This window comes from Rhinolophus ferrumequinum, chromosome X (genome assembly GCF_004115265.2).
Source record: "Rhinolophus ferrumequinum isolate MPI-CBG mRhiFer1 chromosome X, mRhiFer1_v1.p, whole genome shotgun sequence".
NCBI lineage: Eukaryota > Metazoa > Chordata > Mammalia > Chiroptera > Rhinolophidae > Rhinolophus > Rhinolophus ferrumequinum.
In genome coordinates, this window is record NC_046284.1 from 22,281,796 (window position 1) to 22,304,214 (window position 22,419).

Consider the following 22,419-nt stretch of genomic DNA (forward strand, 5'->3'; position numbering starts at 1 on the left):
GGCCCGCAGAGTGCGTGTCACCGGCTCCCTCGCCTTTTCCGGGTTGAACTTACCGGACTCCCCGCTTTGTTTTGTGGATGACGAGAGGCCGGGTGGGGGTGGAGGTTGCCAGTGGGGTGGGGTGGGAGAACCTTCTGGAGGTTGCCAGAATCCGGGGGTCGCAAAACGTGGAACCTGAACTGATGTTTCATTGATATTCTCTAACATCTCTCTCCCCGCCTCTCTCCCACGGCTGACACGGATTAGGAGTTTTAGTAGCTACAGTGGTTATAGAAGTCGCCTATTAAAAAGCAAACGTCTCTCCACCCCTCCAAACCCTGAGTATTGGGAACTCTCCTGTTTTCCGGAAGGTGTTGGACGGGAAGGGTATTTTACCCCCTTTCTTTTTTGTCACCTCATTTTAAGGGTTAATTGCATATTGAATTACAAACCTTTGAAAGGACTGATTACAGGAAACCTGAATCTCAGCTTGGGGATGGTTATGCAAATGGAGACGGTTTAGCCTGTGAAAAAGTTCACCGGATTTCGCCGCTGGGGGGTTTCGTGGGGGGTACTTGTGAAAGTCCTTCTTGGAATGCTGGTGAGGCAACTTTCGGTCCTGCGCCCTTCACCCCTCTTCGCGAGGCCCGCGGCAGTGGCCGGGCCCGTCCCCTCCGGGTAGCACTTTCATTCGCAGAGGCCAACTGTTGCGCGCAGCCCCGCGGGCCGCGCTGGTGCTATCGGCGGCGCAGGTAGGCTGTTCTTCCGGAGGGTTCAGAAAGAACCACGCACGAATCTAGCTGGCTGGTGGCCAGCGTAACCTAACGGAGAAGTGAGCGATTCGAGCCCGGGGGCCAACCCTCCATTCCGAACCTTTCATGGAAATGAGCAGAGCGCGCCTTTGCCTCGCGGTGTTGGTCACCCGGGTGGGGCGGGCAGGGGGCCGGCAGCCAGCAAAGGAAATACTGTAATTTCAACCAGGCGCTTCCAAAGGCTTAGGAAGACTTGGGGTCATTTTTTTGGAAGGGCTATTAATAACATTGGAGATTAAGTGCAGTCATCAATTACATATAAATTACAAAGGTAATTGAGGGAAGTTTCTGAGCACTTTCCGAGTATAACCGGCATCTGACTAGAAATAGAACCCAAGAAATTGTTGGAGCAGCCTAGGAACCCACTGCACCTTGGCAGTTATCAAATAACTCGCACACCACCGATTAGAGGCTGTTTGCCCTTGAGCTGCCTGTCTTTTGGGGAGCTCAAGTATGTGTCCTCAGAGCGGCATGATTTTATTGGTTGTAGAGCCCTGAAAAGCCCTCTCCCCCCCACCCCGCCCCAGCAGAAAAAGTGAAGTGAACCAGCCGCCACTGAAGCTTGGGGGCTCCGCAGGTCAGACCTGGGGTCTTTGTGCCCTGCACGGTTTGGGTCTGGGCCCAGCGGAGATGATTGGCGTGAAGGTTACACTTGTCATTCCCACATTTTGAAGGGATAGATGCAGTGATGCACTTAATGGGAATGTGACAAGTTTTCATCTTCTGTTCATGCAAACAATATGTGCCTTTGAGATGGACTGGAGGCATTCAGGGAGTGGGTTGTGAAATGGCCCTCCCCACTTTCTCCAACCTTGCTATGTGCAGTCTTGCAGAGGCAGGACATCTTCCCCAGCCAGCATCTCCGGAAAAAGGAAGTTTGAAGGGTGCTCAAGGGCTGTGCTAGGCGTTCCCTTTGATTGTCATGATCCCCAGAAAACACCTGAGGAATATTTTTGCATGAATGTCTATCTGGACATTTTCCCCCCAAAGATAGGAGAGTTATTAGTGACCAGCAGCAGGAAATGGAAGCTAATGTGCTCACACCCAAAACATTTTATTCTTTTTGTCTTGTCCTTCATCTCCCTCCCAGGGCTGCTGCTTTTATTTCCCCTTTTGAATGACCTACTGGACTGCATTCTCCTGAGGAACAAAGGAAGTGCCTTTTTAGCTGGAATCCTTGGAAGACCACCAAGGACTTTAGCTCATGCCGTGCAATTTCGCACCACTTTCAACAATAACAAAAATGCATGACTGAATGGCTCAAAAATGTGGAGTGTTAGAGGCATTCATTTGAGTCTAGGACACTGTCACAACACAGACAGACCCAAGTAAATACCTTTAGTCGGCCAGTATAGAAACAGGGGTAATCTTTACCATCAGCGTGGCCTTTCCAGATACATGCATTATTAGCCTTGTCTTCCCTGGGCTACACTCAGATAATTTTGGTCATTTTGGAGAGCATAGTTAATACAGTCACGTGTGTTCAGCTTGTGTCTGAATGAATTAATTGCCAGGCAGTTTCCCTAGTGGTGTGTGTGTGTGTGTATTTTTAATGCAAACAGTCCAGAATTGTTTTCTAGGCAAAGGGTCACAACGTCTGGGTGCCTAGCCCCAGACTTGGCCCAAGTTTAAGGTTTTATTCCGGAGGGCCTTGCACTTGCCTTCTAGAGGTTTGAACAGGGTTTAAGAATACTCCCATATTCTTAAGGACTCTCTGTCTTTTTAGATCATAATTAAGATAATTTGACGTGCTCTCAAGGGTGCCTAGGAGTACATCATGCTGACAGGGTTTCCAACTGAGGTCCTGCATTGACCGCTGTACTTATCAAATAATGAGTAGCCCAGATGCCGTGATCACAAGGGATCTTGAACACAAAGGATAGGTTTTGTTCAACTTTCAATGAGCATACCATTTTGTAACACCTACTACGTGCAACATTCTGTGCTCAGCATCATGGAGGCAGCAAGAAGGGCAGGAGGGGCCTCTGCCACCAGGACCTTTCCAGGTAGTATAGCGATAAGCCGTGTACACACATGATTGCAATACAACATGGTGTGTGATAACTACCATATGAGTGGTACAGATGAGAAAGGAGCCGCAGGAAGTTCTAATGGAGAAGGGATTTGAGACTAAAGCATTAGCTAGGTAATGCTAGTTTACTAATAAAAACTAATAAGAAAATTGAAAATCTAATCATTTTCATTGTGCCTTCCTCCATAAAGACAGGATAAAGGATATGCAGCAATTGGCATTTTATTCGTAATCTAATCTTTGCTGAAATTGTCTTTAAGAGTGAGGCAGTTGGTTAGAAATGTTCTTAGGCTTGCCAAAGACCCCTTCCATAGTGACACTGAATGGTACCAAGGAGAACTTTTTATCGTAGTTGGGATTTTGGAGTTTTCGTTTCCTGTTCCCATTTATGTTCATGAGAAATGCACCTGTGAATATGTGTGGGTGTGTGCACACACATCGATATATACCCCAGAGGATTCTGGGACTTATGTAAGCTATGTTAGGATTACATGGGGGAAAAGTGTGTGTGGGGGGAGAGGTAGGAATACTTACTGAGTTGATTATTGCATGTAAGACATAGCATATGTCTTCAAGGTTTATATTCCCTCTTACCCACTTTAAGTAGAGGGTTGGATTTTGCAATGAACTTGTGATTTTCTATTCTGTTGGGATCATCAGTTTGGCTCTCTGTGTTTCATTTGAGAAAGAGGGTCTAATTGAGCCACAGGGCTTGTCAGTATAGAAATTGTCTCAGGTGGTACAGGAACTACCTCCTGGACATGCTCATAAAAGAACTTAGTAAAAGTTCTGCTTATGCATCTCAATCTCTAGAACATACAAATATAACATGTTTGATTCATTCAGCATAATTACTATTTTCCTTTTTTATTTAACTCACGTTGGCTTGCATGCAATTTCAGGAATAGCTACAGACTAGACTGAGAAATGAAAAAAGGAAGTTTTTGTTGTCTTTATGAGGGAAGCAACCTCAGTGTTAACCTAAATCAGTTGGAAGTGAGTCTCTGGCTCCCCAATAACATTAACTGTTGTACCACTGAGGTTGTTTCCATATATATTCACAAAAATGCATTCTGGTCTCATGAAAAGAGCTGGTAGCTACTGAGTGCTTTCTCTGGGCCTGGTCCTACACTCAAGGCTTTACATGATTGTCTCATTTAAAATCCACAGCAACCATATGAAGTCACAATTATTATCTTCATCATCCCCATATTATAGGCAAAGAAATTGAGATCCAAAGGGATTTAGAAATACATTCAGTCCCACAGATAGTGAATGGTAGAAGTGGGCTTTGAACCCAGGTCTCATCTGACCCTGAGTATAGTTTGTGCTACGTTATACAGATAGTAAGACAAGAAAGTACCTCCCCAACTCGCATAAGGGCTGGTTTTAGAAGTATAAGCTGTGAGAGGACCAGAGGATCCAATCATGTCCTTTGCAGGCAAAGTGTTATATGTTATACCCAGATGTAGACAATCTAGTGCTAACAGTAGAAGCAATATAAATTGTAATTCCTGGGCCATGTGGAGCCAGTGATGGTTTCTGAGTAGGTAAATGTCATTAGGCTGTTTTGGGAAGATAGTGGCACTGCTATTTAAGTGTTGCTTAGGCAAGGGGGGAATAAAGGCAGGGGGAGCTGTTAGGAAGCTGTTTTAAATAGTTATTAACTGGTCTACCTGCCTCTTGTCTGTTACTGTCCCTTTCCATCCTGAATATTGCCAGCTTCATTTCCTGACACCAGCGTTTTGAATGGAATCATTCCTCTGCTTTGAGCTTTATTGGCTCCAGGTATCTCAAATGATACTTTCATTGAGTTGAGTCACTTCTGAACTCCCCAGGGTAATGTACACTCTTCCTCTTAATCCCCTGCTTGAATCAGATCCATGGCCTTTGCCCAAAACTGTATTGTATTATAGTTAATTGTGTGTGCCGGCACATGTGTGTCTTCTCTCCTTAACTGTAAGCAAGCTGAGGACAGAGATGGCAGCTCCTGGTGTTTTGTGTGCCCAACAGTACCAAGTGTGATAGTTGAACAAGTGGGGGGATGACATAATACGATTCTGTCGCCTTCTCTGCCAGGACACTAGTGCTACGATGGGATTATACTGCTTTGATGATAGATTGTCTTCCCATGGTGTCTTACTCTCCTGGGAATCATTTAGAACTAAACTTCTGAAGTGAAATAAATTTAGAGTGAATCTCTATGATATGTTGGTATAACATGGAGAATGTTTTCTATTCTTTGGGGGGGAGTACTTGTTTTTACCACTTCATTAATAACCTAGTACTATAGCAATTTTTCAGAAAGATTCAGAATTCTGTTTTTCTTCCCTTTTTGAGTTATACTTTAAGGAACAAACAGTTGAGACTTTTGTGATTAGGCAATTGAGAAGAGTAATTTAACACATTTGATTCAAGATACAGAACTGTTCAGTGCATATCAGTTACCTTCTAAAAAATGAAATCTTGATTTTGTTGTCTTTACCAAACAGAGGAACACAAGCTTATGGATATCAGAATATCTTATATAAGCAGACACACTAAAATATGAACAGGTAAGAACTAGCATTTTCAGTTCCACTTGGTTAAACATCTGTTGCTTACTATAGAGAACATGAAAGTGCAGAAAATTCATGGAGCGATTCCATCCTGGAGGTAATTTGAAATATTATATTTAAGTTCTGATGCATTTAATTCAGCAATCTGGTGGGAGAGAAAAATCAAAGAGATCCATCAGCCAGGTATTCAACTTTTGAAAAAGAAACTCTAACAAATGTTAGAAATTAGGAAAAAAATTGAATGGAAGAGTTAAAAAAGTCAATAACCTCCAGGAAGCCTGGAAACTATGTAAAAACATCTTATTGGAAGCCCAGATAAATGTGTGCCAGACATCAAAAAGACCAGCTGCTTGGGGGAAGAAAAAAAGAACCCGGCATGACTAACTGGCAGAGTAAAAGAGGCTGCTTCAGGGAAAAAGGCATCTCTCACAAAATGGAAAGAGTTTAAGCCAAGAGAAGAGGGAAGTCCACAAAGTATGGCAGGGCAGGTACAAACTAGACATTAAGTGAGCCAAAAGAGAATTGGAGGTGATAGAAATGAAGTGGGCTGAAAGAATTGGAGGTGAACCTGCAAGGGATTTGAAAATAGGCTCATGTGATGATAATGGTGAAAAGGGTGGACTAAGTGAGTCCAACCTATCAGAGGAAAAGCAATAGAAGTGTGTTTTGTTTTTTTAAAGGGGAAACTATGCCTGATTAACCTCCCAGAGTTCTTTGAGAGAAAAGAAGTGGATAGTAGAGGGAAACAGACATGCATAGTTTAAGTTTTCAAGAATTATGCAATGGGATTCCAAGGCAAAGAATATTCAGAAAATGCATTTACTTTGGGATAGGTGGGAATGTTGGTTTATTGAGGAGAGAAAATAATAGGAGAAACGTCACTGTCTAGATGGAACAGTTTACATGGAAAGGACATGTTTTCTTGGAAAGATAAGTTCTAGTCTAGCTCTGTGACAAATTAGTTGTCTGGTACCACTGGTGAGGTTCTTTCTCCTTTGTCTGAAAAATGGGAGTGGGGTGTTAGAGTGCTGGATTAGGTCAGGGATTCTCAACCCTGGCTACACATTAGAACCATCTGGAGAGCTTTTAAAATCCAATGCCTGGGCACCACCCCAGACTAATTAAATCATGCATTCTGGCAGTGGGACTAGGTCATGGTAATTTTTTAAAAGCTCCCCAAGTGGTTCTGATGAGCGGCCGTGGTTCAGAACCACTGCCCTGGAGGATCTCTGAGGTCCCTTCCATCTCTGAGATTCTGATTCTAAATTTTCCAATGAAATTCATCACAAAGTGTTGTCTCAGAGAACTTTAATTTAGAATCAGTGCATGCTTGTGTTAATTTTGGCTAACTTGGATTTTAGAGGAAGCTTGGTTAAACTTGGAAAAAATGTTTTTTAAATCAAGGTCCAGTCTAGGCTTCAGTCTATGCCGTAACTAGTGACAGTTTGCTGAGGGTAGAGAAATAAGACTAGGGCATTGAGAGTGCTACGGAGAGAATTAGAAAGGAATGCAGTCTTGTCATTTATTGATTAGGTGTCAGTGTGCTAGGTGATATTTCTTCCCTTTCTCTTTATTGGTAAAATAAAAACAATCTCTTTATCCCTTACTTTAATGTCCTCTTTGCCATGTGTTTATTCTCTTCAAGTATCTTATCAAGAAATAGAAGTACGGTAAATCCCTAGGCTTCTGGCCGACACAGCCATCCAGAACACAGCTGGGAATGTGGAAGTGAGCAGGGAAGCTAAATGATGGAAACAGCTGTCATAAAGCCCATGCATTCTATCTACTTGGAGAAAAGGCCTTCAGAAATTTATCGTCCACAATCATTGATTGAATAGCTCTTGTATCAATAGCAGAATTCTAGGTGCTGGGGATTCAAAGAGGTTGAAAACAGGAACCAAGCTTTTGAGGTGCTTACATTCAAATTAGGTAGATAGGGTTTAGTGTATGTGCTGCTGAAGCTTGCACAAGTAGATAGGGTTTAAATGTGAGAAGATAACAATGCTTAGGTTATCTGGCTTCCCAGTCCGTGGCTGATTAGAAATGACAAGTAGTGCTGGTTGGGGAGTGAAGGGGCAACAGGTAGGGATGATTTTTAGAGGAAGGCAAGGCAACATCTGGAGAAGTGAGTGATGCCAGTGTGGAACAGTGTGGGGAGGCCAGAAGCTGAACAGTAGACCCAGAACTTGATGATCTTGGCAGTTTTGAGACATTTTAGAAAGGGTGAATGCTCAGAGGCACCTCTGTAATCCTTGAGGGCACTAGTACATTTCAGGGCAGTATTAAAGAATCGTGTTTGGCATATTCTGATTTCAAAGTTCAGAAAGTTTTATTTTGGAAAGAGTGGACATACTCGAAGTAAGGAGAGGAAAGTTCAGTTAACGTACACATTTGCCTGTTTACCTGTTTAGAGTACCCAGTTCCCCACCAGTGCCGGATCAATAAGGAATCAATTCTATGTGCCGTTTTGTCCTTTTCTTTAAAAAACAAATAGGTTAAAGGCTGTATATTATTAATTCAGTGGCTTATTCAGTTCAGAGCTTTTGGTTGGTGATGTTTGGTTGGTGATGTTGTTGTTGCACCTTTTTTTCTAAGCCTTCCAGAACATCCAAGTTATATTTAGTTCCTAATACTGTTACTGTCTGCTGTGCTTGGCTTGGGAAACTTGACATTCTGACCTGAAGTCACAATAGACAAGAGTTGGCTTTTAGTTAGAGCTAACAGGTTTAAATATTTGAATATTGGTTTCCCTTTTAAACACTTACCAAACTCAGTCAATGTATAATCATAATTAAACACTAGAAGTTAAGGATAAGAGTGCTGTATCAAGAATGAGGATATATTTGATGGTCCTTGTCTCTGGCCTTGTGGCTATTTGAGCCTTAAAAAAAAAAAAAGGAAGCCCCTCATGCCTGATCTGAGAGACCATGTATCTCCAATTTCTGTCACACAGTGTGGCACGTGGTAGGTGTTCCAGAAATGTTTGGTTCAAAAAGAAGTTCAGGCGTGATTTTTGACTTTTGTATTCGTTCTAGGAATGGATATTTCTATTTATCCCTTTTCAATTTAATGAATTAATTTTAAGCTATTTACTTTAAATTTTCTAAAACTAGGCATCTAGTCCTAGATAACTAGGCATCTAGTCCTAGATAACTAGGCATCTAGTCCTAGATGCCTAAGTAAGAAAGGGAAAAAGAATCTTTTTTTTTTTTTTTTAAAACCGAGATTGTTATTTATTTCTTGGCTTGCTTGGAATTAGGATCTGAGTATTTCATGTGGTTTGTTTTAATCCTGGTGGACAAATGGTTTCTTCTTACATTGTCTGTTCCAGACATTAACAGGAACTTAGCTGTACCTGCAGAGGTGCTTTCAGAAAAGAGAGGCCGCCTTTGCTCCGGTTTCTTGCTTCAGCCTTTCTACCAGGTGCTCACTCCCCCAGGCAGGATTGCTGTCTTTGTCTAGTCTAGCTCAAGGTCACCTGGTCTCAGCTTCATCCCAGCCATTGTTTTCATGCTAGTCTTTTCTTCTCACAGCGGCTTCGCAAGCCTCCTTCAGCCTGGCTTCTTTCTTACATGCTGGGCTTCTGTCTACAGGAGCAGACTGGCGGTGGTTTCTGTTGGACTGCAGAGGTTTTCTTAGTTCTCCAAACCCTTGATGTCGGCATTCCAGCAAGCATTGAGCCACAGAATATTTTTTTCCCTTCAGTTATTGTTTGTATTCCACCACTCGGTTTGTCTCCATTCAGTTTTCAGTCTGGTGTTTGGTTAGAGATGAAAACAAAGCACTGTGTCCTTGCAAACTGCAGTGTAAAGCATGTGGTTAACAGTTACTACTTGCAGTGGTCCAGTCTGAGTGGGAGTATCATTTTTCTTGGCACTCACTTCACAGTAAGTCCTGATTCTTTGGTGCCAGAATAAGCAGTCATTACATTCCTTACAATTTATAGTCAAATTATTATCTACTATTGTTAAAATTGCCTTAATTATAGAATATTTCCCCATGCTAAGATTTTAAAAAGCAAAACAAGAAAACTTTTCACTGGTGTACTTTAGAAATAGTCCTTAAAAATCACTCCCTGCGTAGGATGTTGGACGCTATGATGAGGAATAGTTTTTTTGTGTTTATGGGGAGACTTTTTTTTAAGAGGAGTACAGTGGGTTCACTTTGAACTGAATTTGAACTAAGTGCCCCCAGCTGGGCTGGGTGGCTAATATTCTGCCTTGTTTATCCCCAGTTTGGAATTAACTTTTTTTCCCCCTGCCCCTTCAGGTCCAGTGGGCCTGGGCACATTCTGGGGAAAAAGTTCTAGTGGTGGGAGGTCAATTGATCATTAAGCTGTGTGGCAACCTTAGAAGATGGTCTTGAATCCTTCAAGTTGGAGGGCAAATGAAGACATCACCACCTTCCAAAATAAGGGATTGTGTGAGTTTTCTTGTGATCTGAACAAAGCTTTAGTTGACTGGGTGGGAAATGTTCTGTGTAGGTGCTCTTTCATAATGTCTGCCTTTGGGCTCTGCTTTCAAGATGTATCCAGAATCTGTCCTCCTCTTCCCATCTCAACAACTAGTAGCCTGGCCTCATCCCCTGGAACCTCTTGCCTGGATTACTGCAGTTGCCTCTAACTAGCTCTCTCTGCTTTGGCTCTTGCTTCCCCACCCCAGGCTATTCTCAGCACCTCAGCCAGTATGATCCTACTCTGTTAAAATCTTAAACCTAACTCAGATCATATCACTTCTGTGCTCAAAACGCTCTAATGGCTCCTCTTGCTACCCAGAGTGAAAGCCAGAGCTTATGAGTCCTTACACGATCTGTCTGTTGCCTCCTCCCATGGCAGCTTACACCATTTTCTCCCCTGTCATTCTCCCCCTGATCCACCCCACATGGTGGTCTCTCGGTTCCTCAAGCACACCAGGCACACTCACAGGGCCCTTGCACTTATTCTCAGGACCTAGAATACTCTCCTCCCAGATAGCAAGCAGCATGGCTCACTACATCACATGTTTCAGAGCGTTGCTCACCCATCGCCTTAGTGGAGAATCCTTTCCTGATCTCTATATACACTTTGCCCCTCTCCTTCTCGCTTTATGCTGTTTTGCAGCTCTCCCATCTGACCTGAGGGCAGGGACTTTGCCTCTTATTCACTGCCCGATACCTAATGACAGCACATTGCCTGGCACTGAAAAATGTTAGTTGAATGAATGCATGAAAGTGTACTCCTTGCAAATAGGATGCTCCTAGTTAGGAAGAAGCTTTCAGAGGGCACAGTTGACTCTTTAGGACTTGTGAGTATGAGGCTACACATTTGAACCTCCATTTGTGGAGAGAGGGTACCTAGGCTGAAGATTCATTCATTCATTCATTTGTTCAGCAACTACTTACTGAGTACCTCCTAATTGACAGGCATTGTGCTAAGCACTGGGGATAACGCAGCGATCAAAAAGGACATAGGCCAGGGCTCACACTCATGGAGTTCACAGTCCAAATAGTGAGACAGGTATTGATTCAGGAATTCTACAACTCAGTATTCAGTTACAGTTGTGATAACCACTTCCAAGGAGTGGTACTTAATGAATAATAATCAGGGTGTAGTGTAGTGTTTTGAACATGTAGATTCCTCATTTAGGCCTGTGCGGTGCTTCTCATTTCCCAGGAATTGTACATCTTACATGGCACTTGAATCGCCAGCGTTTGTTTCTGACAGAGGATCCTGGCGTGAATTCTAGAGTACTTGGTGTAGCATTTCAGGGGAGATAGGCCTAAGTTAGTGAGGTTTACGTGGAATACTCTTCTCTGGTTAAAGACCTTGGCCATCATTTTAGGAATTGGGCTTACACCAGAAAATGCAAAGTAAACTCTTGTGCCTCTTGCACTTGCACTATTGTTTTCTGTTCTCGGAGTGGTCTGTGGAGGAAGCATCACAGTACTATGAGTACAAAAGCCTTTTGGCTTTTGTGAAAGGTTGGCGTCCACTCTCATTCCCATGGAGACCACAGAAGTACTAGCTTTTTTCTTTTTTCTTTTTTTGGAATGGTGAGTGGCTCAAAACAAAACCCTCTATCCTGGCAGTGATTGTTACAGTAGAACTCTGGTTCAGCAAAATATGGACCAGATGCACCTGTCAATTGGGATTCCTTCTCTTTCCCAAGCCTTTATTAATGGTGACCAAGTGAGCAGGTTGCCAGGAGGAGGACCCTGGATGTGGGGAGCAAGTGCAGACACTGGCCCGGGAGATAGGGGATGTAAGCACATGCAGCCTGAGTGGTAAGTGTTCTAGCGGTTATCATAACAGGATGGGAAGGAGCCTTCCCTGCCCTGTGCTGCTGCTCCAAGAACAGGGTTTTCCCCCATTTCAAATAAGATTTTCAGAATTTTATTTTTTATTTTTTTAAATTTTATTGGGGAATATTGGGGAACTGTGTTTCCCTAGGGCCCATCAGCTCCAAGTCATTGTCCTTCAGTCTAGCTGTGGAGGGCGCAGCTCAGCTCCAAGTCCAGTCGCTGTTTTCAATCTTTAGTTGCAGGGGGCGCAGCCCACCATCTCATGCGGGAATTGAACCAGCAACCTTGTTGTTGAGAGTTTGCATTCTAACCAACTGAGCCATCCGACCGCCTCCAGAATTTTTTTTTTTTAAATGGAAATATAATTGATGTTTTCCAGAATTTTAGATGAATACCGTAGATAAAAATAGGGCCCTGTTTTTGTTAGCTTGTTCAGAAATTCAAAGCTCTGATGAGGGACCCTGATGAGGCTGCAGTATATACAGGCACCAACTTGCATGCCTGGCAGTTTTACCTAGAGGTACATGACTACTTATGAGATCCCAGTATTCCCAGTGTTTTCTGGTTACAAACCAGTGTTTTAGCCATCTTCTAATCCAGACCTCTCCTGTTACACCAAGGGCAGACTACAATGTAATGACAAAGGCTAAAGCCTCAAGTTCCCCATTTAATGGAGTGAACTGACTGCATTTGTAGTAAATTTGGTACATATGTTTCTAGGGCCAAGTCTTGCCTTAGATATGCAGGTTAAGGTGTGTCTTACTTTCTTTTCTTTCTTTTTTTTTTTTTTCTAAAGGTTTTATTGGGGAAGGGGAACAGGACTTTATTGGGGAACAGTGTGTACTTCCAGGACTTTTTTTTTTTCCAAGTCAAGTTGTTGTCCTTTCAAATCTTAGCTGTGGAGGGTACTGGCAACCTTGTGGTTGAGAGGACGCGCTCCAACCAACTGAGCCATCCGGGAGCTCAGCGGCAGCTTAGCTCAAGGTGCCGAGCTAAGCTGCCCTGTTCAGTCTTAGTTGCAGGGGGCGGAGCCCACCATCCCTTGCGGGACTCGGGGAACTGAACTGGCAGCCTTGTGGTTGAGAGCCCACTGGCCCATGTGGGAATCGAACTGGCAGCCTTCGGAGTTAGGAACATGGAGCTCTAACCGCCTGAGCCACTGGGCCGGCCCCAAGGTGTGTCTTACTTTAAACACGAATTTCAATGTGAAGATTATAGCTTGTGGCCTGTTTTTAAATACTACAGACTTGCTATTCTAAGAATAAATTGCCTGATTAAGAATAGGAATAAACATTCATTTTGTTTTTTGTTGTGTAATTGATCTAATGGTCCATATGTTAAATGAAGTACTCACGGTGTGGACTAAGACATGTGAGTTCATGAAAGGGCAAACCAATCCTTAGATATCTAAACATAGCTTTAAGTTTAGGGGTAAGTGATTAATTTGTCTCTGCTTTTATTTTTAAAACAGATACAACATGTACCATTTTCACCAATAACCTCTTAATATTCCTTTTGGAGGCCTGAGATTTTCTTGGTTGCTCTAAGGTCAAGAATGAAGTAAAATACAATGAGATTCTGGGGTAATGGCGGCTGGGGCTGAGCTTGTTTATCTCTGCTAGGTCTGAAATAGATGGGTTTGCTGAGCAAATGAATGGTGTGTAGATATGATATTAGGAGATGTTTAACACTTACATAAGGGAAGAGAATATTTCCACACACCTCAGGAAAAGCCATTTTAATTGAAACCATTGTGTTAATTACAAATAATCTGTTCGTTGAAGTAGGTCTCTAAGTTGCTTTAGTTTCTAGTACTTCCGGTGGGGGTGCAACTTTGTGTTTGAAAGTGATAAGTTTGCATTTCTTTACAAATGCTGTATAATTCAGCCCATATTCCCTCCAATGAGTCAAATTGATAGACCATATTTCTGTAATTGATCATATTAACATGAGAGATTAATGGCAGCTCTGCTGTTAGGACAGGATATTTGTTTTCCTTCTTGAAGTCCCAGTCCCTCTTGTATCCTCATATTTTGCAGAAAGGAAAAACAACCCCCCAAAATTGAGATGTGTTTTTAATGTGAGAGGAATGCAAGCTGATTACTAAGAATAAAGGGAAATGATTGCATTTGGCACAGTTATTAATCTCAGAAATGTCGTTGAATCTGTGCTATGTGCTTGAGTGTTATGCCAGTGCTTTGTGGCTTCCTGGGGTGACATTTAAGAAATGTAGATTTAGATCCTACAGTTTGCCAAATATAAATTGCCTCAAGTATTAAGTATTTTTCTTAACAAAAATTGGTCGTAAAGGAATTCTTCACCATTTTCAACTGTTACTTGATGTGTGATCAGAGAGTTATGTCAAACCTTAAATTTTTATAATATTGTATGTTTACTTGTAGTAATATATGCTCTTGTTGAAGAAAGTATAACCCCAACTGCACAGTTTTCAAGGGACTATTAAAATGTACTTAAAGTATTTCAATTGTGATAATCATTCTTTATGAAATTAAGGTAAATTTTGATCATTAATTTAAATAAGGAAGACTAGCAGGGCATTTTATTCCAGGTAAATGTACAATGTTGAAGATTTCTTCAAATATCACATACCTTAAGTACATATTTCTTAGCTGTATTGAATTTTGTCTTCTGAAACAGTTGACTTTATGTTCATGTTCCTTTTAAAACAATTTATTGTAACCTTGACTGGACCTTTCACATCTCCTCTCTCGCCTCTTTTCCTAATATTTGTTTTGTTTAATCAGTCAATATTGATAATTTTTTCCATTAAAAAAGAAAACCAAGAAGAGACTAGCCTGATTTCATCAGCCCTCTAATTGCTTTACTAATGGAAATCTGTTGATCGCTTAAACATCAAGGGTGCAGTTTTAAAAGGACCTAGTGAGCGATTCTTTAACCATATGTCTTTAATTTTTTTAAGCCTGAAACTTGAAGAAGTCATTTTCTTCCAAGGTTTTAAAAACGTTATTGTAATATAAACCCTACTTAAAATTATTTAATCCATATTCAATAAGATTATTACAATCATTCCTTTAATTCCTACCATCATTTAATAGCAATAGATAGCATTTATCGAATACTCACTGTGGGTCTTTTTTGACCACGTTATGTAGATTAACCCATTTATACAAACAGAATAGAAAGGTTCATGGAAGAAGGATGGAATAAAGAATTTTGAAAGCAAGGCTATTACCATGAAGGAGCCATCATCAGTTGACCAGTAAGCTTCCAGATAGCTGAGGTAAAACAGGATACCGAAGTGGTTTGGTTATGCATTTCTCGTTTATCTGATAAAAGAAACATAGCAGTTCTTCAGGCAATACATTTTCTTGCTGTTGCTAAATCTGGAAAGAATTTATTATATGGGTTCTTATGTAAAAGACATTAAACTGTAATAGTCAGTGTCGACAACAGGATTTCATTTCTTGTACTGTTCTCCCATAAAACCCAAAGAAACAACATTTGAGAAATTCAGTCAGGCTTTCAGGTCCATGGGATTGTCTTCATTCTGAAGCATCAAACTCTTTATTGGTAACTGCTTTCCTTTTTGTATATGAATTCATATCTCTTGGTCTCTGAGTAAGAGCTCTCGTGGTAAGTAGTAGCTAACCGATACCATGGAGAACAGCAAATAGAACCACCTGCAATGGCCAGGAAACCGGGAAGACTTGCGTACCAGGGGAATTGAGAACCAGTGGGCTGAAGCCACTTTAGCTCTAGGAATTGAAACCATTTTGGGGCTCTGGACAGCATCTTTGCATCTTCAGCCATTTTTATTCTCCCTGCCCTAACTCTGCTATCCGGACTTTGTCTCTGGCGCTCAGTTGTCAGTGTCATTTGGCCTCCAGAGATTATGGTGTATGGTAGGTTAATTTTTTTCTAATTGAAAAGATGATATGACAACAAATGAGTAACTTCTACATCATTTCCTCATCACAGTCCAATCTCTGTTCATGTGTATACATTTTTACGTGGCTTACATTGTAGTATATATCATTTGGTATGTCTGCTATTTTAACATGAAATTATAAAAACGCTTCTATAGTTCTCTACAGTTAAGTTTTTTAAATGACTGCATAGAATTCCCTGAAGCTGATGGGCCATAATGTATTATACATACCCCACATGGACGTTTAGGTTATTCCTGGTGGTGTGTGTATGTGAAGTTTTATACTGAGCACAGCAATGATCATCTTTGTTCCTATGTGTTTGGCTTATGTTGAATAATTTCCTTAAGTTAAGTTTTATTTATTTATTTATTTTTAAACTTTCACAAGGTTTAAAAGAAGGAAACATTGATTCTCTTTGTGCCTTAAAGCCCAGTCTAACTGCCGCGCATGCCAGGCTTCTCTGTTCCAGGTACGCATGGAAGAGAAAGAGGAGGAAATATGAGGCTTAACCCAGGGAGTTCGTTAGCTCCAAGAGTTCAGTTTTTTTTCCCCTTTAGTATTTCCCAGATGTACCCTCTCGGAGTTCTTGCCAGGAACCTGCATCCTACTTTGGTTCCTAAAAAACTAATTCAGCCAATATTCCCAGAAACAGATAAAATGTTGGCTGATGGGAGGGGGGATTAAACCTGAAGGCAGTACAAATTAGTTGCTTGAAGGACATGCTTTTTTCTGTGGTTCTTCTGCTGTTCGATTGGAGGAGTTTCCCATGTGTGTCTGTGTGTCTCACTTAGGAAAACAAATCAAAACAAAACAAAGGGGGAGAAAAAACCCAAACAAAACCCTTCCTAAAACATTTGTCATCTGAACAGAACTTCCTAGAAAGCAATGTCATTGTTTCTGAAAGGAGGGGCTTGTAATAACCCTTCATTCTCCCTCCTCTCCCACTTTTTTACAATGAAATGATTTTATGACTATTAGTGTGAAATGGCTTAATTCAGCTTCTTATTCTTTATGGAAAATAACTTTGCTATGCCTAATGTCTGTCTCTGGTCAAAGGGCGTTTCCTGTGTCATTGGCTTCCACGGTTTGTCTGCTTTCAGCTTTGTGATCGGGAGGGTACAGTCTCGCCTTTTAAATTGTCTGCTTCATCTTTTATCTTTCAACAGGTCCTGGAAAGAAATCGTCCAACGGCTTTTTTCCGGTGTCAGTTTTTGAAAGATCCGTGGCTTGCTTTATTTTGACAGGTGGCTGGTGAAAGAGGTGCTTAAAGGGTGGGGTAAAGGAGGAGGGGCATGTAAGTGGAGGGAGAGGAGAGAGGTTAGCTGCTTCTTTTGGGACTATCTGACAAATGGTGAGTGATTATTCTTTTTCCTCACTAGGGCCTTGAAAGAAGAGTTTGCCAACAAGGCCTGCAGTTGGAAGACTGCTGTACCCTTTTTATGACCATTTCTGGGTCTTTGCCTTTTACTGGGGTACTCTCTATGGGACCAGATTAGGATATAGAAGACGTAACTGTAGATTAATTTCCCGTAATGAACGGGAGTGATAAATCATTCACAAGCTTAGGTATTCTTCCAGGAGGAGCTATCCCTTTGATTCAGCCACAGAGTCCAGGCCAGCGTGGTGTCTCAGATGGTCCCAGGGACCCTGGTGTTCAGGGATATCTCCCAATAGCCCTGATTTGCTTTAGTAATGCTTTCTTTAGTTGATACCGTTAGTCAGGATAGCACATCGACTGTTGACTGCCTAATGGATAAACTAGTGCTTCTTTGTTATAACCGAAATAACTCCCCACCTCTTTGAACCTTTGGTTGTTGATAGCTTCCTGAGATTGTCACTTCTAAGGTTAATGGGCATTCATGATGTCCGAAGAGTTAGAACTATGTAGGTATCCCTTTCAATCTTCTCTGCTGTGTAACACTCCTCTCACTCCTCATCCCACCCTACCCTTTGAAGAAAGGTAGGAGAAGGTTTTCTCTTCAGATTCTCATGCCCTTCCTCTGTACGTGAACCTGTTTTTTTTTTTTTTTTGTATTGTTGACTGCAGTACGTTTAATAGATTAAAGCCTGTTAATAAAAAACAAGATGTAAGGTTGAAACCGACTTAAAGAATTAAACAGTAGAAACAACTGAAGCTACCATAGTACATAGCTTAACGGGATTTGGGATCCAGGCTGTTCTTTTCCAGACCCCCCTTTCTTGCGCTGTCTCAATCCTGGATCTCAAGTGGCCTCTTGGGAGGAAACTGCGTGATCAGTAAGGGTGAAAGCAGAGAGCAGCAAGCAGTCCACATTGCCTTTTTGTACTAGAACTCTATTGTAACAAAGACTGCTTGAAGAGAGGGCCATCTGCTGAGGCAGAGAAAGCTTTGTGATGAAGGGGTGCTTGTTGCATGGTGTTTGAGGGATTCACTGTAATTTACAGAGCCCTGATATTATAGATGATGTCTTAGTCTCATAAGTGAAAGCGGACGATAGCAATAACAACAACAATATCAATCAAAATTTTTTATTTAGGGAGGGGTTTCTAGAAACTTGATAATAGGCATAGCTTTTAATTCCTTGTACAGAAGGTCTAAGCTACTTTCTAGTTTGATGTTAGTAGATTTCAGTATTTATATTAGACTAGGCTGGTTTTTATGGTTTCGTTTTGTTTTCTCTGTTCTCTAAGGGGACATAAGCTATAACGTAAGCACATAAACATATCGCTGCCAGGCAGGAGAAAGAGCCTTGGATGCTGCTCCCTGCTCTGCCACCGGCCAGCTGGGTGATGGGCATTCAGTGAGTCATCATATCAGGGCCTTATTCCTGGTGTTCATAAAATGAGGGCGTTGAATTCCATTATCACTAAGATCCTTTCCAGCTTTCTGATATTCTGTGTTTCATGGCAAATGTGTTGAGAGCTGATGAGATGATCTGGAAAGATAAGAGGAATATGAGGAAAGCACTTTCCTCATTGCATATGTATTCTTGGATACAATAAAACCTTGAAATGAGCAGTTCTGGGTAACTGAGCTTTCTGAATGGTTTTTGTCTCCTTCCTTGCTGTCAGCTGTCATTCTGTACCGCTGTCAGCATGCCCGGTCTTAGCAACTCCCGTCCCTTCTTCTTGGCTGCTTCCCTTGTGGTCTTAGAAACCATAGCACTAAGTAAGCTCACCAGAACTCTGCAGCAAGTAAGTGTATATGAGTTGTGAGGAGAGGGCCTCTCCTGTGACACCAGCTCCTGGACTTTGGCGATCAGGGCCTTTTGGGGTTTATTTTTAGATGCCAGATAGGCGATGTGTCACTATATCCCCGTTTGCTTAGGCTAGACGTCGGTATAGTTAATAAGCACATTTCTTGTCTGTGCTAATTAATGAAGAAGGAAGAGTAGGTGGGTGAGAGGAGGCAAGGAAGCGCTTAAACTGGGGAGGGACCCACGGAGGCAGCCAGTGTAGCCCAGTGTCTAGCCAAATAGCTAGACATTTGTCAGAGGAGACCTCGTGTCATTAGAGATCAAAAAAGCAGTTTGAGATGAAAAGCTAGGTTCAGGAGGTTTTTGAGAAAGCTGGAGTTACCCTTGTTACTCGGATTCTAAAGAACAAGCTGGATTGGGTCTGCCTGTCTGTTTGAAGTAGGATGCTGGTAAGCGCAAACTGCCTCAGCCAGTGTGTGTGTGTGTTTATGGTTTGCTTGTCTGGCTGGTGCCTGGAATGTTGCACATGAACTTCTGAAAGGCTGTGGAGACCCTGCTCCCCATTGTCTCAGTGCATATTCCCAGAGTGGGAATTTGAACCAAGCTATTCTTCCTTCAGAAAGTTAAATGATAAGGCATTAACATCCAAATATGCTTCTTTATTCCAAATTTTCTTTAAACTGCTCCTGCATGAAATATAATTCAAAGGATCGATCATTATGTTCAGAATAGTTGACCCTTGAACAATGCGCTGGTCGGGGGGTTGGGGGTACCAACCACCCCCGTGCTGCCAAATCCAAGTGTAACTTTTGACTCCCCAAAAACTTAACTATTAATAGCCTACTGTTGACCGGGAAGCCTTACCGATAACATAGATAGTCGATCAACACATTTTTTTAAATTTATTGGGGTGACAATTGTTAGTAAAATTACATAGATTTCAGGTGTACAATTCTGTATTACATCATCTATAAATCCCATTGTGTGTTCACCACCCGGAGTCAGTTCTCCTTCCATGACCATATATTTGATCCCCCTTACCCTCATCTCCCACCCCCCAACCCCCTTACCCTCTGGTAACCACTAAACTATTGTCTGTATCTATGAGTTCTTGTTTCTCATTTGTTTGTCTTGTTCTTTTGTTGTTTTTGGTTTATATACCACATATATATACACAATGGAATGCTATTCGGCAGTAAGAAAAGCTGATATAGGAACATTTGTGACAACATGGATGGATCTTGAGAGTATAATGCTAAGCGAAATAAGTCAGACAGAAAAAGCAGAGAACCATATGATTTCACTGATCAACACACATTTTTTGTGTTATATGCATTATATACTGTATTCATAAAATAAAGTAAGCTAGAGAAAAGAAAATGTTATTAAAAATCATAAGGAAGAGAGAATACATTTACAGTATTTGTTTTTAAAAATCCACGTATAGATGTACCTGCGCAGTTCAAAACTGTTGTTCAAGGGTCAGCTGTAGTCTCTGACCATCAAGCCAATAGTAGTATATACCCTCAATTTGCAGCACTGGCCACATGTGTATTTTGTGGACACCACACGGTTATCTGGGTAGAGACCTTTTATCCATACCCCCCCCCCACACACACCTTTCTACCTTCCCAGCTTTCTGTCCTCTTCTTCACACACCCTGTACTCCTTCTATATATAGGCAAATCAGACTACTCATTCCCCAACAACAGCCCCGATTGTTGTAACCACCCCCCCCCCCGCCACATGTTCTTTTTACTGCTTAAATTTGCCCCTCCCTGCTTCTGCTGATTAAAAATTCTGCTCGTTTCTCATAGAACTTTGTGTCTGTTTTCTCTTAACACCTGTGGTTGGACATCTCCCCTTCTCCCCCATAACATATTACTATGAATACAAATGGATGAATGAATATGGAGATTAGAATAGTGAATTGTTTATTTATACCGTAAGCATTTATTAAACATCTTCTATGTGCTCTGCTAAGTGTCAGTTACTAGAGACATAAAAATGAATAAGACAGATACAGTCTCAAGTCTTCAGGGAAGTAATACTCACCTTATATTAAAATTGGGTCTTGGTTTCATTACCTCTGCAGGGCTGTAAGCTCCTTGAAGTCAGGTATCATGTCTTGCTCAGTTTTATAATCTCCCATCATGCCTTACACACAATACAGGGTCTCAGTAAATGTTTATTAGTTTGATTCAAAAAACACCCAACTTCTTTCCCGTGATAAAAGCAGGGCATACACTCTCAAAGCCCTTTCCAAAGTATCGCCTTTGGCATAGCGCTTTGATCTAACAACAGTGGGGATGTTACACTTTGAAGCACATTCTTCCCTCCATGTCAAATGGACTGAAAATGAAAACACAGAGGGTTCAGACTGGTCACTGCCAGGTATAGGAAGGGTCTTTTTTTCACCATGAAATCTCAAAAGTAAGGACTTCTGCCCATTTGTGCTAATAAGTGCAGATAGTGTGCAGATACATGCACATTCCAGCCTGCCATCTATCTTGTTATGCCCAGAGTTGTTAAAGTGTCTTTATCAACAAATATGTGTACCTATTGAAAAGATTGGATGCCATCTACTCAGCTTTAGGAGAGTCCAGCAGAATACTTGTCCCAGGAAAAATAAGGCTTTTAGACCACACCAAGATGTTGACATGCTTTCTGATCATATAGTTCATGAGCTTAAGTCTAACATGAAAATAATGTAGCTGGAGATAATTTACATTGAGTATAAATGGATGTTCAAAATTAGAAACCAAAGAACTACTGGGGGAACTCAGTTCAAACATTTGAGTCTTTATGTATCAGTGCTGCACTAGAGCTGAGAAGACGAGGACTGCAACCTCACAAGTCCAGCATACCATGTGATTAATAATCAGCAAACGTTTTGAAGTGCAATGATAAAACTAAATCCAGCTCTAACAGGAAACCTTGTCTCTAGTACAAATTATAGACTTATTAGGTTTACCTGGCAATGCCTGTCCTTTAAGTGCTATGTAATTATTCCTAAACCTCTCAGGAAAGAATTTGAGAATAATATTTTAAACCCATAAGCTATTATAATTCACTAACAAGGTGGAAATATCATTTAGTCTTCTGTGCTTGTTTATTTATTTGTGTGTTTGTTTGTTTGTTTATTTGATGTTCACATATTAACCTTTGCTCACCAGAATTGCTTCCAATTCTCCTTTGTTTCCATTCTGGCAGACAACTATAAATAATAAGGAATTAGTATCACTACAAAATGCTTCGGGACAATTATTTGCAGCATATAATTGAAACCCACTGCTGTCTTTCATGCAAGATTCTACAACAACAGGAAATACTGGGAGACCAAAGGAGAGACTTTCAACCCACTCCGTGGATAACTGTAGGCCTTTGTCCATAAAGCCATTGTGCTCTTGTGAACTGAGGCTGATGTGTTAGGGCCAAGTAAGACTTAGTGGACACGTGTAAAAACGGGATCCTCTCAGGATACAGCTGATCTTAAGTCATCGAGCAGATTTAAACGGCTTGTCCACCAGTGGTGCAGGTATTCCTTCTCTGTGTACTGCAGACCCCAAGTTCTGAGATCACCAACATTCCGGGTTGCATGAAATTCCCTGATTGAATTCTCAGAGAGAGGTATGGGGTTTCTGGCTGCTGCCTCCTCAAGTATTAATTAAG

At 41.5% G+C, this 22,419-nt stretch overlaps 1 protein-coding gene across 1 annotated transcript in view; it reads left to right on the forward strand.

Moving 5' to 3' along the window:
• The window catches only part of GPC4 (glypican 4), a 121,077-nt gene that overhangs the window by 1,076 nt on the left and 97,582 nt on the right, over nt 1-22,419 (forward strand). The window lies entirely within an intron of this gene.